The 23156-nt window shown below is 40.5% G+C and overlaps 1 protein-coding gene across 1 annotated transcript in view; it reads left to right on the forward strand.

Annotated features, from left to right (window-relative positions):
- Positions 1–23156, forward strand: part of LOC132816083 (potassium voltage-gated channel subfamily H member 8-like) — a 438395-nt gene that overhangs the window by 165188 nt on the left and 250051 nt on the right. The gene's annotated exons all lie outside the window — the stretch shown is intronic.

A 23156-nucleotide genomic window follows, 5' to 3' on the forward strand; every position in this document is an offset into this window, starting at 1 on the left:
TCATGACCAGAGGCAGGACATGCTTGCCAGTAGAGTACAGGTATGAATCTAAAACTTACCCTCATTGAGGAGACTGCGCTCAGTATCAATGGAGTGGCTATTGCTGAGGCCATGGCCAGTGGCAAACATTAAACAATAGAAGAATTATGGTAGCCTCATACTAATCCTTCCTCTCACATTCCACTTCCCCCTATCCTGAAATCTTTTCTGATTTCCAATTGCAGGATGGTGTAAGGATTATCATGTTGATACATTGCTCCCCTCTAAACTTGTCAGCCTTTCTTCTTTCATGATTTGGGGATGCTGGTGTTGGACTGGGGTGTACAAAGTGAAAAATCACACAACACCAGGTTATTGTCCAACAGGTTTGTTTGGGAGTGCTAGCTTTCAGAGCGCTGCTCCTTCATCAGGTGGTTGTGGAGTACAAGATTGTATGATACAGAATTTATAGCAAAGTTTACAGTGTGTTGTAACTGAAATTATATATTGACAAAGACCTGGATTGTTTAAGTTTCTCATCTTTTAGAATAGGCATGCTGGTTTCAGTTCTTTCATATGTAAATTCCAGAATTTTCTTAAATTACATTCTCAAATGAACTTTAACAATAGGTGCCATGTCAGCCCAAGTAATTCACTGAAGGTGTGAGGTGCCCTGTGTGAGGCTGTCTGTGCCCCAAAGTTCAGACTGATTCTAATTTAAAAAAGAGATTTACAGAATCTTACATGGATTCATGCAGTTTTTGAGCAAAATAAAACGTAATTCTGCAAGTACAAATTCAGCTCACAAATTTATATGTGTGTGTGTATATGTGGATGTGTGTGTGTGCGAGTGGGTATGAGTGTCTGTGAGAGAGACCACGTGTGTGTTTGTGCGTGCGTGCGTGCAAGTGGGTGTGTGTGTGGGAGGGGATGGCCTCAACCAAGGACCTTGGGTTCATGTCACAGTACAGGTAACCCTACTGAACTAAACACACGCACATTCTCTCACAGATACTCATACCCCCTCGCACACACACACACACATCCACATGCAGACACGCAATTGTAAGTTTGCAGAATTTTGGAAGCTAGTGCTTCCAAATAAACCTGTTGGACTATAACCTGGTGTTGTGCGATTTTTAACTTTCTTCTTTCAGCTGGCCAAGAACTGAAACCTGGTCAGACATTAATGAAAGTGCAATAAATAGAAGAGCTACAGGACAGTGTCAATAAAGAAACACACACTCGCAGCCTCTATCACAGATACTGACATTGTATGTACTTCAGGGAATAGTTTAGAGGCAGTGTACACGAGGTAGGGGTAAGGATAGTGTACATGCCAGTTCTCTGAATGCTAAAGCCCCACCCAAGCTATGCTGCAGAAGACTTAGGTAAGCATTTTCATAGAGCATGCCATAGCAGAATACAAATCTAAGAGCACAGTTGAATGTTTGAGACATTGGCAAAGCCTGTCAGCAAACCTGTGTGCAATGTTAGTAAGCATGGTGCCTGGCATCAAATTTTTCACTGGGCTTTGTGCAGACTTCAGAAGTCATCCCATGGAGTGTCAACTCAGTCATTGGATAGTTATTTTCTGAATTTTTATTTCAACACAAGCAGAAGTGACCCAATACTCAGTGTTGCTATGGTAGCTCAGAATTCTGTTACAAAGACCACTTGTCGCTATGCATACTCAGACTGCTGTCATTATGGCCACAGTTACCAGTGTTCAAAGAGATTTGCTGGGTTACACAGCAGCCCAGCAATCTGTCCCCGAACAAATTTCATGGTTGTTGAGCCACTACTCCAGCAGCTTTGTGGAGCTGTTGTGCTCCCTCAGGTTGACAACATTTCTTTTCCCATTACTGCCTCTTTCCCAGTGTTGTTGCTGTTTCCTGTTATCTGGTCAGCTTAGATAGCTCCTACTCACGCTGTGGGCTTTCTACTTCCCAAGGTGCATGAGGTGATCTTGCAAGGCCGTCTGTACTTCCTCCCACACTGAAAATCACCAGTCTTCCACCAATCGCAATGCAGCTACTGGGGCAGGCAAAAGTACATGGTAGATAAGCACAGAGGGATGACAAAAGATGGCAGATATGATGCAGAAATTAGAAGCAAAATAATGATAGCTAGAAGTAATTTAATGAAGATTAAGCAATGTGTTAACAAATAGATTTTTGTCTCTGATATGATATGCTTTTCATTTAAAAATATGATTTGAAATATTTACTTTGTGTTGGTATTTATGACATTCTATAACTCATAATGGAATTTGTACTGGGTAAGGTCCTACTCTCAGGTGACTGGTCATATTGCCAGACTAACAATCATGATAGTCTCTTTGGATGTGTCACACACCTTGGTGGTCTGTCTAGTTTGAGCTCTTGCCCTACTAACTTGACAGGATTCTCTGCCTCTTCCACTATTTCCATTATGCCCACACCATATTGAAACTGATGGGCCCATCGTGAATGCTGGGTTGAAACTCCAGGGTATGACTGCCAGGGGTGTGTGGAGATTGGGGTAAGAACATGGGAGAAGGTGGTCAAGCCCTAAAATTATTGGACCTGATATTGAGTCCTGAAGGCTACTGTGTTCGCAAATGGAAAATAAGGTGCTATTCTTCCAGCTTGCACTGAACTTCACTGGAGCACTGCAGCAAGCCTGAAACAAAAGAGATTGACCAGGGAACATGGTGAAACAGGACTACATACCAAACAGTAAAGCTAGTGGGTGATAGATGGAGCTGAGCAATTACACAATTAATGATCCAATCTAAACTCTGCAGTCCTGCCTCACTCAGTCGTGAATAGTTGTGGACAATTTAGTAACTAACTGAAGAAGGAGATTTCATAAATATTGTAGTCCTAAATAATGAGGGAGCCGAACACTTCAATATATGAGACAAAGCTGAAGTATTTGCAAATAATTTCAGACAGAATTTCTAATTGTTTGATTTGTCTTAGTCTCCTAATGTATTAGTCTCCTCTAGCATTACAGAAACCAGTCTTCAGTCAACTTAATTCACTTCACATAAGATCAAAAAAAGTTGAAACACTGCATGCAAATACTATGGGAGTTGACAACATTCCAGCAATAGTACTGAAGATTTCAGCTTCATCACCAGCTGTGCTACTAGCCAAGCTGCTCAAGTGCAATTATACCCATGGCATCTACCCAGCTATGTGTAACATTATCCAGGGCATGAACCATCCAGAAAAGCAAGAAAAATCCATCCTGGATAATTATTGTTCCATTGGTCTGCTCTCAAGCATCGGGATAGTGATGGAAACTGACACCAACAGGGCTATCTGTTGGCATTTACTCAGCAATAGCCAGTTCACTGAAGCTTAATTTTGGTTCCACCAGGGCCACTTAGCTCCTGATGTTATTACAGCCTGGAAAAAGGAGCTGAACATCAAAGGGCAAGGAATAGTGACAGCCCTTCTCTTCAAGGCTGCTCTTGACTGCTTGTGACAGAAAGGAGTCCAAGTAAAACTGCAGTCAGTGGAAGTCAGGAGAAACCTCTATATTGGTTTTAATCATACCTAGCACAAAAGAAGATGGCTGAGATTGTTGGACATCAATTATCTCAGCTCTAGAACATCACTGCAGGAATTCCTCAGGGCAGTGTACAAGGCCCAACCATCTTCAACTGTTTCATCAATGACTCACCCTCCATTATAACATTTAAAAGTGGGGATATTCACTAATGATCACACAATGTTCAGTGCCATTAATGAGTCCTGAGAGTGAGTTTGTGAGCATAGATACCTAATGTAGGCAGTCAAACAGTTAAAAGGAATTTTCAAATGATCTATTGAGTTTGTTAAGAAACACTAGTTTAGGTATCGTCAGGTTTTGATTAAGTTTTGTCACTTCACCTGACAAAAGAGCAGCGCTCCGAAAGCTTGTGATTTCAAATAAACCTGTTGGACTATAATCTGATATCATATAATTTCTGACTTTGTCCACCCCAGTCCAACACTATCACCTTCATATCATAGTTTATGTATGATATATTTGTTAATTAGGAAAAAAAAAATTGAGGTTTGTTCATTGATACCAGAAGCTGAATAAACGTAAGAGAAGCTAATCTCATTAAAGTTGTGAAGGCAATGTTCTGTTCTCTAGCCAAAGTGTTACGGCAATGTTCCCTGAATCTTCCCTTAATCTCTGCTGGCCTACCTTCATCTGAAGGAGATGGTTTATCGCTGAGGACTGTGCCCCTCTCAGATTCCCTTCCTACTTTGAACATTTGTTGATATATCCTATTCTTGGGACTTAAAATCTATGCAGTCAATCACTTGGTTGAATCCTTTTAGCCAATGAACGTGAACAACTACTCATCAAATTTGGAATAGCCATTTTCTCTTTTCCCTCCTTCATCTGAGAGTTAGTTTTCTATGGTCTTGGGAAATAAAATATATACGTTTCTAAACACCACATTAAATTACATAGTGTCCTCAGTGTTACTTATTGTCTCCTTTTTGACTTGTGTATTAAAACTTGTTGACATTTGGGGAAATCCAGTAATTACTGCAATAACATGCCATTTGGAAAATTCTTGATTCACTGTGCACTATTTAGTTTAGGTATACCACAGTGCTATTAGTGTGGGAGTTACAGGATTTGACCCAGTAACACTGAAGATCAGGTGATATAGTTCCCAGTCAGGAGTGGTGTAGCATAGAAACAAACTTGCAGGTGGTGGTATTCCTATGTATCTGCTGTCCTTGTCCTTATAAGTGGAGGTGGTTGTGGGTTTGATGAGAAACTTTGATGAATTTCTGCAATGCACCTTGTGGATGCTGCTACTGAATATCACGGTGGAGGGAATTAATGTTTGTGGATGTGATGCTAATCAAGTGGGCTGCTTTGTCATGTGTCAAGTTTCTTGAGTGTTGTTGGAGTTGCACCATCCAAGCAAGTGGACAACATTCCATCACATTCCTGTCTTGTGTCTTGTAAATGGTGGACCGACTTTGGGGAGTCAGGAGGTGAGTTATAGGATTCCTAGCCTCTGACCTGCTCTGTGGGCAATATATTTATATGATTAGTCCTGTTCAGTTTCTGGTCAATGGTCGGCCCCAGGATGTTGATAGTCAGGGATTCAGTGTTGGTAGTGCCATTGAGTGTCGGGGGGTGATGTTTAGATTGTTTTATATTGGAGATGGTTGTTGCCTGGCGTTATGCATGGACTTGAAAGATTTTCCATGTCTCTAGTCACTTGTGGATCCATCTTGTGGATTTGGCTCATGAAGTATTTTTCCACTCCTAGCCTTCAGTTGTACCAACCTAGTTTTATTCCCTTACACAAATATCACTTTGATTGCTTTAAAGTCAGTTTCTGTATGAATTATGTGTCAGTGCCTTGTAAATCTAAAATATATTTTCATCCTCATCTAAGTACAATCATCATTTTATCATGTAAGTGTTCATTTATGGGTCCATACTTCACTGCATTTTCACCATGCATAACCTTATGGTAGTTATGTCAGATGTAACTCATAATTTCTGCATGCTAACATCTATATCTTGGCATCATGCCATGCACACTTGATTCTGGGTAATTTTAAAGAAAGATGAGAAGTTGAGCATTGGGAAGGGCATGTATAATCCTCCCTGCTTAGTCCCAATGTTTGGAGGTAGAGGGATGTCATGGTGGCCAAACCATCCAATTCAATTCTCAACAAGAGACGAGAACATTAAGAGTTGTAGGCTACATTTCTGAATATATCTCAGACTGAGTTAGGTTGATTTTCCTCATTTCCCCACCCCCTACATTATCCTAGTCCCAAACCTCCAATTCGGCACCATCCTCTTGACCTGTCCATCACCTTTTCCATCTATCCACTCCACCCTCCTCTCCGACTTATCACCTTCTCCCCACCTTCATCTACCTATCACATTCTCAGTTACCTTCTCCTCAGCTCCACCCCCCTCCCATTTATCTCTCAGAACCCCCAGCCCACAAACCTCATTCCTGATGAGTGACTTGTGCCCGAAATGTCAATTCTCCTGCTCCTCGGATGCTGCCTGACCTGCTGTGCTTTTCCAGCACCACACTCTTGACTCTGATCGCCAGCATCTGCAATCCCCATTTTCTCCTGTGTGCTGCACATTGCACTACTGTCCTTAAAAAAGGACATTTAATTGGAGTTGGAAGTAATGTTTAAAGAAAAGCAAAGGTTAATATTCTGATTTAGTATTGAACCACAATGCAACATTCATGGTTAGCAGAATATGTGGTTGACTTAATGGAGGAAACTATTTTGTTGATATTTTGATGGTGAATTTTCAGAATATAAAAACAATTAACTAGGCTGCCAGAGGAATTAGGAGGAACAGTGAACAGAAATTAAAGGAATTGGTTCCTCTTATCTAGAAAGGAAAAGTGAAGTCAGGCATCTAGATGGCAAATGAATTGAAATATTTTGCTTTGTTTAAGTCAATTATCTCCATCACAAGTATCATTGTATTTGAGTATCTAATCAATATGTTGCAGAAAACTGAGGTCAGAATTGCAAGAGGATAATGTCTTCATATAAACAATGCAAAGAGAAATAGTCACAATCATTTATTTAACAGATAAGTGCCCACTCAAATAATGTGGAAACACATTTCAACATGCGGATGATTGTCCACTTAGCAAAGATCTATGTAGAACCCTCTCCAGCTGTCGGTGATATGTTGTATTTCATTGTGCAGTTTGGACTGTGGCAGCCACAAGATCATTCACAGTTGTTTTTAACATTCATTTATCAGTTCTGCATGCTGCAAAGCCATTTTGATTTTGAATTGATGCAAAAAGTGTGTAAGTCTATAAATGAATGCCAAGACACCTGAAGACAAATGGTGTGAGGTTTATCCACAATTCAACTTCACAAAAATTGCCATGTTTAAATCTAGCCCTAAACCAAGTTTATAAAGCTCCCAAACATGAACAGAGAACATTCTAATAGTGGTGTCTGGTATCACCAGACAGCTGGCTATGCAATCAACAGTTTTCTAACTTTAAAATCACCCAGCATTTAGACATCACTGAGTAAACTCCCTTCCTCCAACTCCCCTCCACCCATACCAACACGCACAAAAACATAATCAGAGTTGAAAGAAAGAAATACAGACTTGTCCTTATATAGTGCCATCATAACGTGAGAATGTGCAAAGTACTTTAAAAACAAAGAAATATTTTGAAATAGAAATCAGTGCAGTAATGTAGAAAATTCAACAATCAATTTGCACACTACCATGTCCCACAAACAGCAATGGGAGGTAATTTGTTTTAGTCATGTTGGTTTAGGGACAACTATTTAGCAGGAGTTGGTAGAAAAGCTGGGACCTAAGCCAGTCTGTGTTCTCTGTGCAGTATCATTATGACTCAGTTTTTGTGGCGTAATTAACAGAGTGCCTGTTATTTAGTAAACATAGAGTACAATCTGTGCTTGAATATATTATCTGGGCAATATATTCAATAATTACTTAGTAGGCAGAAAGATCACCATGCAGGACTACTTATGTCATTGATGTTGAATTTAAAATAATGTACACCTTCCCATATTGATTAAATTATGGTAACTGATTACAAACACAAAGTTTTTGCAAACAGATTAGTTTTAGTAGGTTAGATATCTTGCATATCTTTATAATATCACAGTTTGTTTGGCAGTTTCCAGAAACTCACTTTTCAACATTTAGGATGGACTAGAGTAAAAATGGTGTTTTATCTATTAGATGTGCTAACTGATTGGTTATTCTGAGTTTTGATTAATTTTTCATTTAAAATTCTCATCCTTATTTCCCAAAGTGTTCCATGGAGTCACTCCTCCTCATTTTAGTCCTTCAGTCTGACAACCCTCTGATATACCTGCACTCCTCCAACTCTGGCTTCTTGGCCATCTTTCATTTGGACCACTCTGCCATTGGCTGATGTAGGTTCTAATGCCTAAGCACTAAACACTGAAATTCCTACTCTAAGTCCTTATGCTGCCCTTTTCTCTCTTCTTTGTCAAGGCACTCCTTAAAGCTTTGCTGTTTGGCTGTGTTTTTGGTCATCCACTCAATATATGTCTTGGTAGCCTCCTGTGAAGTGACATGGAATGTTTAACCACATGAAAAACATAGTTGAAACGCAAGTTGTTATCTATATTAAAAAAATCCGAAGTGTGCAATGTTTATGGTCAGCTGCTCATCATGTTGAAGAATACTGACCTGCTTAGCATTACTTTATTCTCAATTCCAAATTTAACTGTATGAAAATAATGTTATTGGATATTGTCTGACTATTGCAAATGAGGAAATTAGAGTCTGCTACAAAATTACTTTCTGTCTGATGGTGATCCATAGCAGAACAGCTCGGTCTAATTTGAACAAACCTTAAAATATCTCAAGTAGTCTTAGTTTTTGAACAATTTTGTTTCATAATGGAGTTTCTTGTTCATTAATAGCTACCTTACTCATCTTTAAAACATTCTTGATCTATTCTGTTGTTTCCTCACCTAATAACACCTCTTAGGTGAATTTCTTCTGATCCCTGTCCTACTTAGAAACTCTATTACTCTTTAATTTCTCCTGCTAAAGCTGTCCAATAAGTGGTTAAAGAATAATGCCTCAATTGATTTTGCAGGTTCCATCAATGAATTGTGGTGAGAAATCAGATCATAGTCCAGGGCAGATCACTGAGAGTCTTGCAAGTAGAATGCTGCCTTCCAGGTGTCTTTGGGCCTCAGTTATAACATGCACGTGGTCCCAGGCACATAACTGGTTGTTATGTCAATGTAATTGTGTACAATATCAGATGTTAAGTTACTTAAAATCTCTTTAAATCACAATGACTGTCCAGGTTTTGACTTGGATAAAACAATTGTGAAGAATGTTCTTGTCTATTGGGTGACCTACGTACAACCTTGATTAGTGGTGGCACAGTGGTTAGCACTGCTGTCTCACAGCGCCAGACACCCGGGTTCAATTCCCAACTCAGGCGACTGACTGTGTGGAGTTTGTGCGTTCTCCCCGTGTCTGCGTGGGTTTCCTCCGGGTGCTCCGGTTTCCTCCCACAGTCCAAAGATGTGCGGGTCAGGTGAATTGGCCATGCTAAATTGCCCGTAGTGTTAGGGAAGGGGTAAATGTGGGGGTATGGGTGGGTTGCGCTTCGGCGGGTCGGTGTGGACTTGTTGGGCCGAAGGGTCTGTTTCCACACTGTAAGTAATCTAATCTAATCTAGTATCATTTGCTAAAACAGAACATTATTGCATTCTCAGATTTTTCTGTGTTTTATACAGACTCCAACAACCAAAGTAATGTATTTGTAACAGATCTAGTGCCATATCCAATATAAAATACCACTAAATTTGAGTGTAAATTTTAAAAAAATCTGATGTCAATTTGTATGACAATCCTGAGAAGTTCCTTAAATTATGGCCTTAAATTCATTTCAGAGTTCGGTTTCAGGCTGCACCAGCTGAAATGTAGACAGTCAGAATAAATGTGTAAGCCTCGGAATATTTGGCTCATCATGTTTGCTCTGCCATTTTGTTAGTCATCACAATTCCAACTGTTATCTGTATCCTCTATTACCCAAACGTTCCAGGCAGGTTTCTGCCTTTCAATCTATATTTTGTTCACTGTCTTAGCACAAATTAATGCATGCTATAGATCAATATTTTTAAAACGTGATAACCATCTTTCCAGTTTCTCAACTGTCGAGGAAGACTGCATTGGTGCAGCCAAATTAGATTCGGTGATTTATGTGTTGCACAAGGGACAACTTCATATTATGACGTAAAACAAACTTGTTTGCTTATTAATATTCTGTATGATTATTTTACTTGATCTAATTAAAATGTTATTTGGCCAAAGTACAGGCCTAATATATAGTACTTAGGTGTGTATGTATGTGAAGACCTGTGTGACATCATATTAGAGGTTAGCTGCCAAATGTAGAAAAGAGAAACGGCAATGCTAAATAGTGTTGAGGTCAAGGATTGTAATTTATGAATGGTTGTAAGATTTTATTAGTGGTTGTGAGGTTTACTAGCAGTACTAAAGCCCATTCAGTGCGCTAGTAAGTATGAATTATAAATTAATTAAGAAGAATAAACAAATTGATACATAATAAAGGTAGTATGGCTAATGAGTCAGCGCAATGTGAGAACTCTAGATGCCAGTGAGATCCAGAGCAATCATACCTGCAATAAATGATTGCAATTTGAACAGTTTTGTGTCAGAATCATTGAGCTGGAGGCTGAGCTGAAGATACTATGATGCATCAGGAATGCATCTGAACACTTTACACCAAGAGGTGGTCGCACCCTGAGGATAGAGTCTTTTGATTTGGTCAGTGGTCAGCTATAGGAAAATGGGCGAGGTAAGGGGATTAAGAAGGTAGAAGTAGAGGACTGTCTGCTTTAGTAGTTGTCTAAAAGGTTTAAGACACTTGCAACGTGAATACATGAAAATGAAGGATGCAGGGTGGATGAGTGAATTGACCGTGGCACAATGGTGCTGGAGACCTTTTAAGCATGGAGAGTAAATAGGGATGTTGTGGTATGGAGGAAAGTATATTCCATAGAACAGAGATAGTTTTCTGCAGCCAAGAATGAAAGTCTAGGACAGCTAAGTTTACAGTCCAGGGTAGGGTATTTTCTTCATTGGTTCATAGGATATGAACATAAATGGTTAGGCTAGAATTTATTGTCCGTCCCTACTTGTCCTGGAGGTGGTGATGGTGAGCTGCCTTCTCTAGTTGCTGCTGTCTTCAGGCAGTACGAGCACCCACTGTGCAGGTAGGGAAAGAGTGCCAGGATTTTGGTCCAGTGATAATGAAGGAACAGTGAAAACGTTTTACAGAGGAACACTGTGTGATTTGTAAGGGAAGTTGCAGTTGGCGCTGTCTTTGACATCCGTTTTAGGATGTGATGGAAGGGAAAGGATCTATGTCGTCATGATCTATACAAGTACCCTAGAAATCAGACAGACTAAGAAAGAGGTTCTGCTAAGTGAGTATAATGAAATATGGGCTAAATCATAAAGTAGAACCTCAAGGATAATCATCTGTTGATTATCACCATGTGCAAATTGGGATAGTGTAAATCTGATTAGAGATCTCTCCCAAGCATTTCAATTCATGGGACACTGGTGGAAAGCTTCAGTCCAGGCCCAAGGCCATCCCAATTTCTATCATCCAGCTACATATGCAGTCAAAGCTTCCATTCACTCAGAGCTCTAAACTATTGTTGATGCATGAGAGAATGGGCCTGAGGCTAAATATCCAGAAAACTAATTCATTCATTCATTCATTCTTTCCTTCTTTCTTTCGCCTTCCATCTTTCTTTCCTTCTATCTTTATTTTTTAATTTCTTTCTTTCCTTTCTCCTCCCTCCTTCTTTCTTGTTTACTTTCTTCCTTTCCTTCTTTCTCCCTTCCTTTTTCTTTATTTCTTTTTATACTTATTTCTTTCCGCATTTCTTTTTTTTCTTCCTTCTCCCTCCCTATTTCTTTCTTTCCTTCTTTGTTTCTTTCCTTCCTTCTTTCTCCCTTCCTCGTTCTTTCTTTCTTCTTCCCTTGCTATTTCTTTCTTCTTTTGCCTTTCTTTCTTTCCTTTCTTGTCATAATTGTTTACCACTGAATCAGGGTCCATCCTTGGGTTTCTCTGCTCTAATGTCTTTTACTGCTCCGTCACTGATTCCCTGCTTTTGTATTCAATACCTTAACTAGTAAAGACATGTACCCAAATGCCTTTGTCATTATTGTGTCCACCTGTTCTATTGTCTTCAAGAATCAATTAACACACAAAAGGCACCCTCTAATGCTGTCTGCTTCGTTGGGTCCTATCATTTAACATGTACTTCCTTGTCTTGTCAGTCCTCTCAAAACGCATTACTTCACATGTTTCAGGACTAAATTCCATTTGCAATTTTTCTGCCCAACTGACTAGGCCATCTCTATTGTCCTGTAGTCTAAAGCATTCATATTTATCACACCACCAATTTTTGTGCCTTCTGTGAATTTATTGATTAAACGTTCAGTCTCAATTGTTAAATATACAGTATGACTAACAAGGAATTCAGCAGCAAACCCTCAGGAAGGCACTGGATCCCAGCTTCCAAACACAAAAACAACCTTCAACCATTATTATCTACCTCCTTGGAATGTGATTTGCCAAATTGCCCTGGATCCTGTGAGCTTAGAGCTTGTTAACCAGTCTGCCATATGAGACCTTGTCAAAAGCTTCACTGATATTGATGTAGGCTGCATCAATGGTAGTACAGAACCAGCCAACTCCTCAAAAATTCAGTTACATTTGTTCAAAATCGTCACTGCCTGACAAAGCCATGCTGACTGCCTTTTCCTGTCCAAATTAATGTTAATTCTACTCCTCAGAATTTTTTCCAATAGTGTTTCTGTATCATTAATGTTAGACTCAGTGGCCAGTTGATCCCTGGTTTATCCCCATCAGCATTCTTAAATAATAGTACCACTTTAGCTATTTTCCAGTCCTCTGGCATGCCTCCTGTGGCCAGAGAGGATTTGAAAGTTAGCATAAGGATGCGTGAAACCTCTACCCTTGTTCTGATAGCAGCCTGGGATACATCTCACCGGGGTCTCAGGAATTTTCCAATTTTACATCCACTAAATCTGCTACTTCCTTCTTCCTTTCAAATGTAACAGCCGTCTTCCCTGATTTCTGGATATATGTTCTTTCTCTATATATTAAGTCCAGGTTTAACGAAGTCCCCATTTTAAATCTCACTTATGTCTTCCATTTAGGTCCTCCAGAATTAGAATTAGAATCAGAATTTGATTTATTGGCACATGAAGGTGGCGAAACGTTTACAAAGTTGCTTAGAGTACCATCTTAGGTATGAAGGCACCTAGGTACAAGATCTCAGAAATAAATTAGAGAAATAAAGAAATAAAAAGTTCAGCATTTCAGTCCTTCAAATAAGCTGCACTGGGCCTTGTCACCACTCTGCTCAGAGCCTCACCACCAGTCTGCGCCAGGCCTTGCCTCTAGACCGTGCCAGGCCTCACCTCCAGTCTGCACCAAACTCAACTTTACACAGCAGAAAGGACTCAGCCCCACTCTGGCACCAAGCTCCACTACAGCCACTGGCCCAGCGAATTGCCAAGTCCAGGGTCTGGGCCTACCAAAGCCAGGAATCCTCAATCCAGGTACCACCACCACTGTTGTCAACGACCCTCCAACAAGGCTCCAGCTTCCCCGCAACATCAGAAAATGAAGAAAAGAGAACAAAAAACACAGAAGAGGTGAGAGAGAGAGAGAGAAGCCTGGAGCTCAGGAGCCCTACCATGCCAGTTCTACCATCTTGGATCTAATGGTCTCCACTCTTCCACTGGTTAGACCCTTGTCCTAATATACTATAAAATGTCTTTGGATTCTCCTTTATTTTCCTTGCCAGCGGTTTTCAATGATTCCTCTTTGCTTTCCTAATTTTTTAAAAATAATTCCAAGGGATAGGATTTGCTGATTAATGATAGTCAACATGGAAATCGTGTTTCACTAACTTGATTGAGTTTTTTGAAGAGGTGTCAAAGAAGATTAATGAAATAGAGTGGTAGACATTGTGGGACTTCAGCAAGGCATTTGATAGGGTTTCACTTGGTAGACTGGTTAGTGAGGTTAGATCGCATCTGGGGAGAGCTAGCAAATTGGATACAAAATTGGCTTAAAATAGGAGAGATCTGATGGTAGTACAATATTGTTTTATGTACTGGAGGCCTGTGACCAATGGTGTGCCACAAGAATTGATGCTGGGTCCACTGTTTTTCATCACTTATATAAAGGATTTGGATGTGAATATAGGGAGTATGGTTAGTAAGTTTGCAGATGACATTAAAATTGGTGATGTAATCGAGGTTGAAGATGGTTATCTCAGACAACACTAGGACCTTGATCAGATGGGCCAATGGACCGAGGAGCAGCCAATAGAGTTTAATTTAGATAAATGTGAGGCGCAGAATTTTGGAAAGGCAATCCAGGGCAGGACTTATAACATAAATGGTAGGACCCTGAGGAGTGTTGCCAAATAAAGAGACCTAGAAGAGCAGGTGTATAGCTCCTTGCAAATGGAGTTACAGGTATACAGGTTGGTGAGAAAAGCATTTTCCATGCTTTTCTTCACAGGTCAGTACAATGAGTACAGGAGTTGAGATGTCATGTTGCAGCTGTACAGGATATTGGTGAGGCCACTTTTAAAGTACTGTGTACAGTTCTGATCTCCTTGCTATTGGAAAGGTGTTGTTAAACATGAAAAGGTTCAGAAAAGATTTACAAGGACTTTGAGCTAAGGGGAGAGGCTGAATAGGCTGGAACTGTTTTCACTGGAACATTTTAGACTGAAGGATGACTTATAGAGATTTATAAAATCATGGGGGTCATGGATAAATTGGATAGCTAGGTAGGGGAGTCCAAAAATAGAGAGTATAGGTTGAAGATGAAAGGCAAAATTTTGAAGAGGAGCTGAGGGATAACTTTTTCATTCAGAGGGCAGTTCTTGCATGGAACATGCTGCTAGAGGGGACAAACTAGATGTTTAAAAAGGAAATTGAAGGGAAAGTTAGAACAAGAGAAGTCAAGAAAGACAACTGTATCAATGAGGCAGAAAACTCGGAAAGGTTGAGTGAAATAGGGGTTGATGGGAAGGGTGAGAGCAGTAACAAATTAAAAATACTATATATGAATGCACGAAGCATTAGACATAAGATGGATGAGCTTGAGGCTCTTTTGGAAATTGGCAGATACGATATTGTGGGGATAACTGAGACGTGGCTTCAAATGGACAGGGTCTGGGAAATGAGTATTCAAGGCTACACGTGCTATCGTAAAGACAGACTGATGGGCAGAGGGGGTGGGGTGGCCATATTGGTAAGGGAGGATATTCAGTCCCTTGCACGGGGGGACCTAGAGTCAGGGGATGTAGAGTCAGTGTGGATAGAGCTGCGAAATACTAAGGATAAAAGGACCCTCTTGGGAGTCATCTACAGACCCCCGAACAGTAGTCTGGATGTCGGATGTAAGATGAATCAGGAGCTGAAATTGGCCTGTCGCAAAGATGTTACTACAGTTGTTATGGGGGATTTTAACATGCACGTAGACTGGGAGAATCAGGATGGTATTGGACCTCAAGAAAGAGACTTTGTGGAGTGCCTCAGAGATGGATTCTTAGAGCAGCTGGTGCTGGAGCCAACCAGGGAGAAGGCAATTCTGGATCTGGTATTGTGTAACGAACCAGAATTGGTCAGAGACCTCGAAGTGAAGGAGCCATTGGGAAGTAGTGACCATAATACATTAAGCTTCAATCTGCAATTTGAGAGGGAGAGGGTACAGTCGGAAGTGATGGTACTTCTGTTGAATAAAGGGAACTATGGAGCTATGAGGGAGGAGCTGGCCAAAGTTCAATGGTGCAATACCTTAGCAGGGATGACCGTGGAGGAACAATGGCGGATATTTCTGTGTATAATGCAGAAGTTGCAGGATCAGTTCATTCCTAAAAGGAAGAAAGATCCCAGGAGGAGGCATGGGCGGCCGTGGCTGATGAGGGAAGTTAAGAAACATATAAAGTTAAAAGAGAAAAAGTATAACATAGCAAAGATAAGTGGGAAAACTGAGGACTGGGAAGCTTTTAAAGAGCAACAGAGGATTACTAAGAAGGAAATACGCAGAGGAAAAATGAGGTACGAAGGTAAACTGGCCAATAATATAAAGGAGGATAGTAAAAGCTTTTTTAAGTATGTGCAAGGCAAAAAAATGGTTAGAACTAAAATTGGGCCCTTGAAGACAGAAACAGAGGAATATATTACGGGAAACAAAGAAATGGCAGAAGAATTAAATGGGTACTTCAGATCTGTGTTCACTGGGGAAGACACAAGCAATCTCCCTGAGGTAACAGTGGCTGAAGGACCTGAACTTAAGGGAATCTATATTTGCCAGGATTTGGTGTTGGAGAGACTGTTAGGTCTGAAGGTTGATAAGTCCCCAGGGCCTGATGGTCTACATTCCAGGGTGCTGAAGGAGGTGGCTCGAGAAATCGTGGATGCGTTGGTGATTATTTTCCAGAGTTCGATAGATTCGGGGTTGGTTCCTGAGGATTGGAGGGTGGCTAATGTTATATCATTTTTTAAGAAAGGTGAGAGAGAGAAAGCAGGAAATTATAGACCAGTTAGTCTGACCTCAGTGGTGGGAAAGATGCGGGAGTCTATTATAAAGGATGAAATTACGGCACATCTGGATAGTAGTAACAGGATAGGACAGAGTCAGCATGGATTTATGAAGGGGAAATCATGCTTGACTAATCTTCTTGAATTTTTTGAGGATGTAACTCTGAAGATGGACGAGGGAGATCCAGTAGATGTAGTGTTACTGGACTTTCAGAAAGCTTTTGATAAAGTCCCACACAGGAGGTTAGTGAGTAAAATTACGGCGCATGGTATTGGGGGCATAGTACTAGATTGGATTGGTTGGCTGATAGAAAACAAAGGGTAGTGATTAGCTGCTCCATTTCGGAATGGCAGACAGACCAGTGGGGTACCGCAGGGATCCATGCTGGGACCGCAGCTTTTTACAATATATGTTAATGATATAGAAGATGGTAACAGCAATAACATTCGCAAATTTGCTGATGATACAAAGCTGGGTGGCAGGGTGAAATGTTAGGAGGATGTTAGGAGATTACAGGGTGACCTGGACAAGTTAGGTGAGTGGGCAGATGCATGGCAGATGCAGTTGAATGTGGATAAATGTATGGTTATCCACTTTGGTGGCAAGAACAGGAAGGCAGATTACTATCTCAATGGAATCAATTTAGGTACAGAGAGATCTGGGTGTTCTTGTACACCAGTCAATGAAGGCAAGAATGCAGGTACACACAGGTAGTGAAGAAGGCTAATAGCATGCTAGCCTTCACAACAAGACGAATTGAATATAGAAGCAAAGAGGTGCTTCTGCAGCAATACAGGGCCCTGGTGAGACCACACCTGGAGTACTGTATGCAGTTCTGGTCTCCAAATTTGAGGAAAGACATTCTGGCTATTGAGGGAGTGCAGCGTAGGTTCACGAGGTCAGTTCCTGGAATGGCGTGATTATCTTACACTGAAAGACTGAAGCGACTGGGCTTGCATACCCTTGAGTTTAGAAGACTGAGAGGGGATCTGATTGAGACATACAAGATTATGAAAGGATTGGATACTCTGGCAGCAGGAAACATGTTTTCACTGATGAGTGAGTGCCGAACCAGAGGATACAGCTTAAAAATACGGGTTAGACCATTTAGGACAGAGATGAGGAGAAATGTCCTCACCCAGAGAGTGGTGGCTGTGTGGAATGCTCTGCCCCAGAGGGCAGTGGAGGCCCAGTCCCTGGATTCATTTAAGGAAGAGTTGGATAGAGCTCTCAAAGATAGTGGAATCAAGGGTTATGGAGATAAGGCAGGAAGAGGATACTAATTAGGAATGATCAGCCATGATCATATTGAATGGCAGTGCAGGCTTGAAGGGCTGAATGGTCTACTCCTGCACCTACTGTCTATTGTCTATTGTCTATTGTCTCGAGGAAATTGTGGACATTTAAAAGGTATCTGGATTGTGCATGAATAGAAATGATTTAGAGGGACATGGGCCAAAAATTGGCAACTGAGTCTAAATCAGCTTAGGATATCTGGTCGGGACAGATATGTTGGACCGAAGGGTCTGTTTCAGTACTGTATAAATCTATAACTGGAGAACTCCCTGCACTTGTTCAATTTTTCTTGGGCTTCTTGTGTTCCGAGTCATCAGAATCTACTATAAGCTTACCCAATCCTGTACATCCCTCAATATTGAGTATTCCCTGGAATTTTGGGACTCACTTTTCCCCTCTATAGGAACATGTCGGCCCTGAACTTTTACTATTTCTGTTTTGAATGACTGTCATTGCTCTGATGTGGATTTTTCAAAAATAGCTGCTCCCAATCCACTTTTACAGCCCAGAGGACTTAACATTGAGTTCTTGAATTTCACATAACCTTCTCATCCATCCCCCAACTCACTTTCCAGCCCCTCCTCCTCATTTCCTTTCTCTGACTGGACCTTCCTTCCATCAGCTGGACCAGCCAGGCCGTACCCTCGACCTGTGTTCGCCTATCACTACCTCATCATTCTGCTACTCCACCTATCCCACTCACCCCTCGTTCTTTATCTACCTGCCCCCATGTCTAGTCATGAAGAAAGGTTATACCAGAAACGTCAACTTCTCCACCTCCTGAGGTTGCCTTGGCTTGCTGTGTTCCTCTAGCCTCCTGTTTGTCTACCCAATCCACTTGGGCTAGATCCTGTCTGATTGTATTAAAACCAGACTTCCCCCAATTTCTGGTCCATCTTTGTCCTTTCCCATTACTATTTAAATCTTACTGTTTCATGGTCACTGTCACTGTAATGCTGTCCCAGTGATATTTCTACCACTTACCTGACTTTGATCCCTAAAATTAGTAATGCCCCATCTCTTGTAGGACTTTCCTGAGTACTCCTGGATATGTTTTAAGAATCCCAACCCTCGAACCATTTATATTTTGTCTATCCCAATTAGTATTGGGGAAGTTAAAGTTTCCTATTGTTATTACCCTATTATTATTTCACTTCTCAGAAAATTACCTTCTTCTCTGTCCTTCTATCTGTTCCTGACTGTTTGGGGATCTGTCCTACACTGTCAACAATGTGATTGCCCCCTTTTTGTCTTGAAGTTCCATTCATTTGGCATCAATTGAGGATTCTTCCAAGTATCACACATTCTCACTGCAGTAATTGACTCTTTGATCAATATTACAACACCAGCTCCTCTTTTATACATCTTCTGAGAATTTTATTTCCCAGAATATTGAGCTGCCGTTCTCGCCTTCCCTCACCTGTGATGTCAATTATGCCATATCCCCGTTTGCTAATCAATAACAACCCAACCACAAATCAATGCCTCACTTGCAAGTTTCCTCACATTAGAATAAATATCACTCAGCCTTTCTGAGCTTTCTTGTGTCTTGGCTATGTACCCTGTGTGTGTTAGGGACTGACTTGGCTTTTCTCCTACATGTGTCTGTGCATTAATCAGTATTGTGACTCCACTCTGAATCCCATTCCTCTGACAAATTAGTTAAGTCAACTAGAAAATTAATACTTAACTTTTATTTTGAAAAGAAGTGAATACTCTTACCTTTCCTTGGCACAGCTTTACAGTAAACAGAAACAACTTATCTCCTGTCTACCAATCACCTCACTGCTTTGCACTGCTACTGATTGGCAATCTTTTCAAATTCTGGCTAGGTTTCTGTAGGAGGTTATATGCTGTTCCAACTATGCTCAATGTGGGTCTCGTCCCTCAGGCTTTAATTGGGAAGCTCTGCAGCCACTGTTTACTGCACTGCTGCTCCGACTAACCCCTTTTCAAGTCAGAGTAACCTATAACTAGAAAAGTTTCATTTCATTTATGACTGAGTCCCACTCATCTCTGTTGTAACGGAGTACTTCACAACAATGCTGATTTGCTGCACAGTCCTCCCATTTGGTGTAATTAGCCTCAGAAGAATGGAGCAGGCTGAGTAAAGTATATGCTGTTCTGTTTACCTGAACAATCCTGGGATCAATGTTCTAGTGAGGGCTTTAAAGCAATTGTTGGGGATGAAGTATCAAGTGTGGTAATAATACATTAAAGAGAGAAGAAAAGGTCAGAGAACAATGTTCCAATCGGTGAAGTGTAAACCAGAGCATTCCTGGAAGTGGCTGAACACGCAAAGGGAAGTGAACATCAGCAGATAAGACCATGAATCCGAAAAATGTAAAAAAGAGATTTAAAATCTCCAAACCTGAATGCACATAACATTTGTAACAACTCAGATGAATTGACAACTTAAATAAAATTAAATCAGTATGATCTGAATTGCAGAGTCATGCAAGGTCATAAAGTCTCAGACCTGTATATTCAAAAGTACACAACATTTTTTTCTTCCTTATTAGAGTCATACAATCCTTCACAGCTTAGAAAAAGGCCGTCTGGCATATTATTTCCACACTGGTTAAAATCAGCCACCTAACTGGTTCAATCCATTTTCCAGCACTTGGCCCACAGGCTTTTAGAATTAAAATTAGATTTCACTGTCATTAGATTTTTTTCCCTTGGCAACACAAGTATACATCTAAATACTTCTTAAATATTATGAAGATTCCAGCCTATACCACCATTATAGGCACTGAGTTCCAGATTTCCACTCTCCTCTGGATGAAAACCACTTTTCCTTACATCTCCTCTAAACCTCCTGCTCATTACCCAAATCCATGCCTCCTGGCCAAAGATCCCTCCATTAATGAAATGTTCCTGCATATCCACCCTACCTATGCCCATCATAATTTTATACATCTCAATTATGTCTCCTCTACTTTAAGGAAAACTAACTTATTCCATCCATTCTCTCTTCACAGCTAAAACTCTTCCGCCTAGACAACATATTAGTAAATCTCCATTACAGTGCAATCACATCCCCCCTATAAAGTGCATTCCAAACTGCACACAACGCTCCAGCCTGACCAATATTTTATACAGTTTCAGCATAACCTCTCTGCTCCTAAACTCTATGCCTCAGCTAATAAAGGCAAGTATACCACATGCCTCCTCAACAACTTTATCCACCTGTCCTAATGCCTTCAGGGACACACACGTCAAGGTCCCTCTGATCCTTTGTGCTTCCCAGAATGTAACAATTCATCGGGTATTGCCTTGTTTTGTTTATCCTGCCCAAGTTCACCACCTCACATTTATCCAGATGGAAGTCAGTTTGCCACTGATCAGCTCACGTGACTAATCCATCAATACATTCTGGGTCGAGAGTATAGTGCTGGAAAAACACAGCAGGTCAGGCAGCATCCAAGGAGCAGAAAAATAGACCGAAATATCGATTCTCCTGTTCCTTGGATGCTGCCTGACCTGCTGTGCTTTTCCAGCACTACACTCTCGACTCTGATCTCCAGCATCTGCAGTCCTCATTGTCTCTATCAATACATTCTTAAAACTAAGGCTATCTATCTCACTATTTATCACTTCACCAAGTTTTGTATTATCTGTGATAACATTCTTTTGTGGGATGTAGTATCACTGGCAAGGAAGTGTTTGTTCTGCTTTCCTAATTGTCCTTTGAGTGAATTGCAAGACCATTTCAGAGATCTAATAAGCCTCAACTACATCCCTGATAGCTTTGTCTTCCAGATTTATTAATCAAATTTAAATTCCACCACTGCTGTGGTGGGATTTGAATACTTATTCCCAGAACATTAGCCTAGGATTCTGAATTAGTAATCTACCTACATTCCTACTATCTCCATTCTGGAAAGACGGGAAGCTAGGGAAAAAAGGATGGGTAGCTCTTTTACAAAAGTTACCAGCGCAATAAAGAGAAATGAGCTGAGCTCGAAGACCAAGCAGAATTAATTTGGGGAGAAACAAGAAATAAGAAAGGTAGAAACTCACTTGTGGGCGTAGCTTATTGGTCCCCTAACAGTAACTACTTTGAAGGAGGGACAAAACTAGGACAAAAATGGATGTTTGTGAGAATTATGTGGATGATAGTAATCTCCACATGGGCTGGATGGAAAAGATTGGAAAAATATAACATGGACAGCAATTTTGTTTTCAAGACACTGTCTTACAGCATATTAAAGCTAAGTAGAGAGCAGGCTATTTTACATCTGTTTTTCTTCAGCATCTAGAGTGAACTTTGTCTGCCACTTACCTGCCCACTCCACCAACTAATTTATATCCTTTACAAGATCTAACTGGCCTCCTCACAGTTTCCAATGCTTCCAAATTTTGGACCATCTGCAAATTTTGAAATTGCAATCTGCAGACCAGACCTAGATGATTAAACATTGAAGAGAAAGAATGGGGAACTCCACTACACACCTTCTTCTTGCCTGAGAAATATCCACTGACCTTTATTTTCTATTTTCTGTCACCGAACCAATTTTGCATCTAATCTGTCCCTTTTGTTCCATGCTCTGTAACTTTCCCCACAAGTCTCTTGTTTGGGACTGTGTCAAATGTCTTTCGAAAATTCATGTACGTTACATCCATAGCATTACACTTACTGCTACCTCTTCAAAATACTCCAGGAGATTAGTCAAACACAATTTCACTTTTCAAAATCTCTTCCTCAAAAACCCACATTTTCCCATGTTAGTGTTGATTCTATCCTAAATAATTGTTTCTAGAAACTTCTGCAATATTGAAGTTAAACAGACTTGTCTGCAATTACTGGGTTTATTCTTATATCTTTTTTGACAAAGGGTGTAGCTTCTCCAATCCTCTGGCATCTTCCCAGGAAAGACTAAAAGATTATGGTTAGTTTCACTGTAATTTTCACTGTCACTTCCTTTAATATTCTTGCTGTCTCACTCAATCCCCAATGCCTTATCAACTTTAAGTATTAATAGCCCATTCATCATTTCCTCCTTAGCAAATTTGAACACTTCTAGTTACAGAACACACCATGGTCTGTGTAAAATCTACTGTTTTAGTAAAGATAGCTGCAAAAGTGTTCATTTAACACCTCAGCCATGCCCACACCTCACTGTTAAATCCCATTCTTGTCCTTAATCAGCTCTACTCCTTTTACTGTTTATGCACCCGGAGAAGACTTTGGGATTTCCCTTTATGTTGGCCACCAATCTTCTTCATAATCCCTGTTCACTTTTCTAATATACTTTCTTGTATATCCTCTGAAATCTCTGTATTCTGTTTCATTTTCAATTGCACTTCTACCTGACACTTGCCAAAAGTGCACTTAATCAACCTTATTTTAATTTCTATCTCCTTTTTCACACAGGGACATCTGGATTTGTTTGCTACCCCTTTCCCTTTTGAGGAAATTGTACCCAAAGAATGTCCACTTTGAAGGTAGCCCATTTTTCAGCTATCGTTTTTCACCTTAACCTCTTGCTCCAATCTCTCTGGTCTAGTTCTGTTCTTGGCCTGTTGAAGTTGTGTGACTCCCAGTTAATTATACTTACTGTGGATTGCATGTTCTTCTTTCCATCAATGTATCTTTGAATACAGTGATCTGTATCTTCTGAATGTCCGTCCACTGACAAATGATTACTTGGCCCACCTAATTTCCAAGAACAACAATCATTATTATTAGATT

This window comes from Hemiscyllium ocellatum, chromosome 5 (assembly GCF_020745735.1).
Source record: "Hemiscyllium ocellatum isolate sHemOce1 chromosome 5, sHemOce1.pat.X.cur, whole genome shotgun sequence".
In the NCBI taxonomy this organism is placed as follows: Eukaryota; Metazoa; Chordata; class Chondrichthyes; order Orectolobiformes; family Hemiscylliidae; genus Hemiscyllium; species Hemiscyllium ocellatum.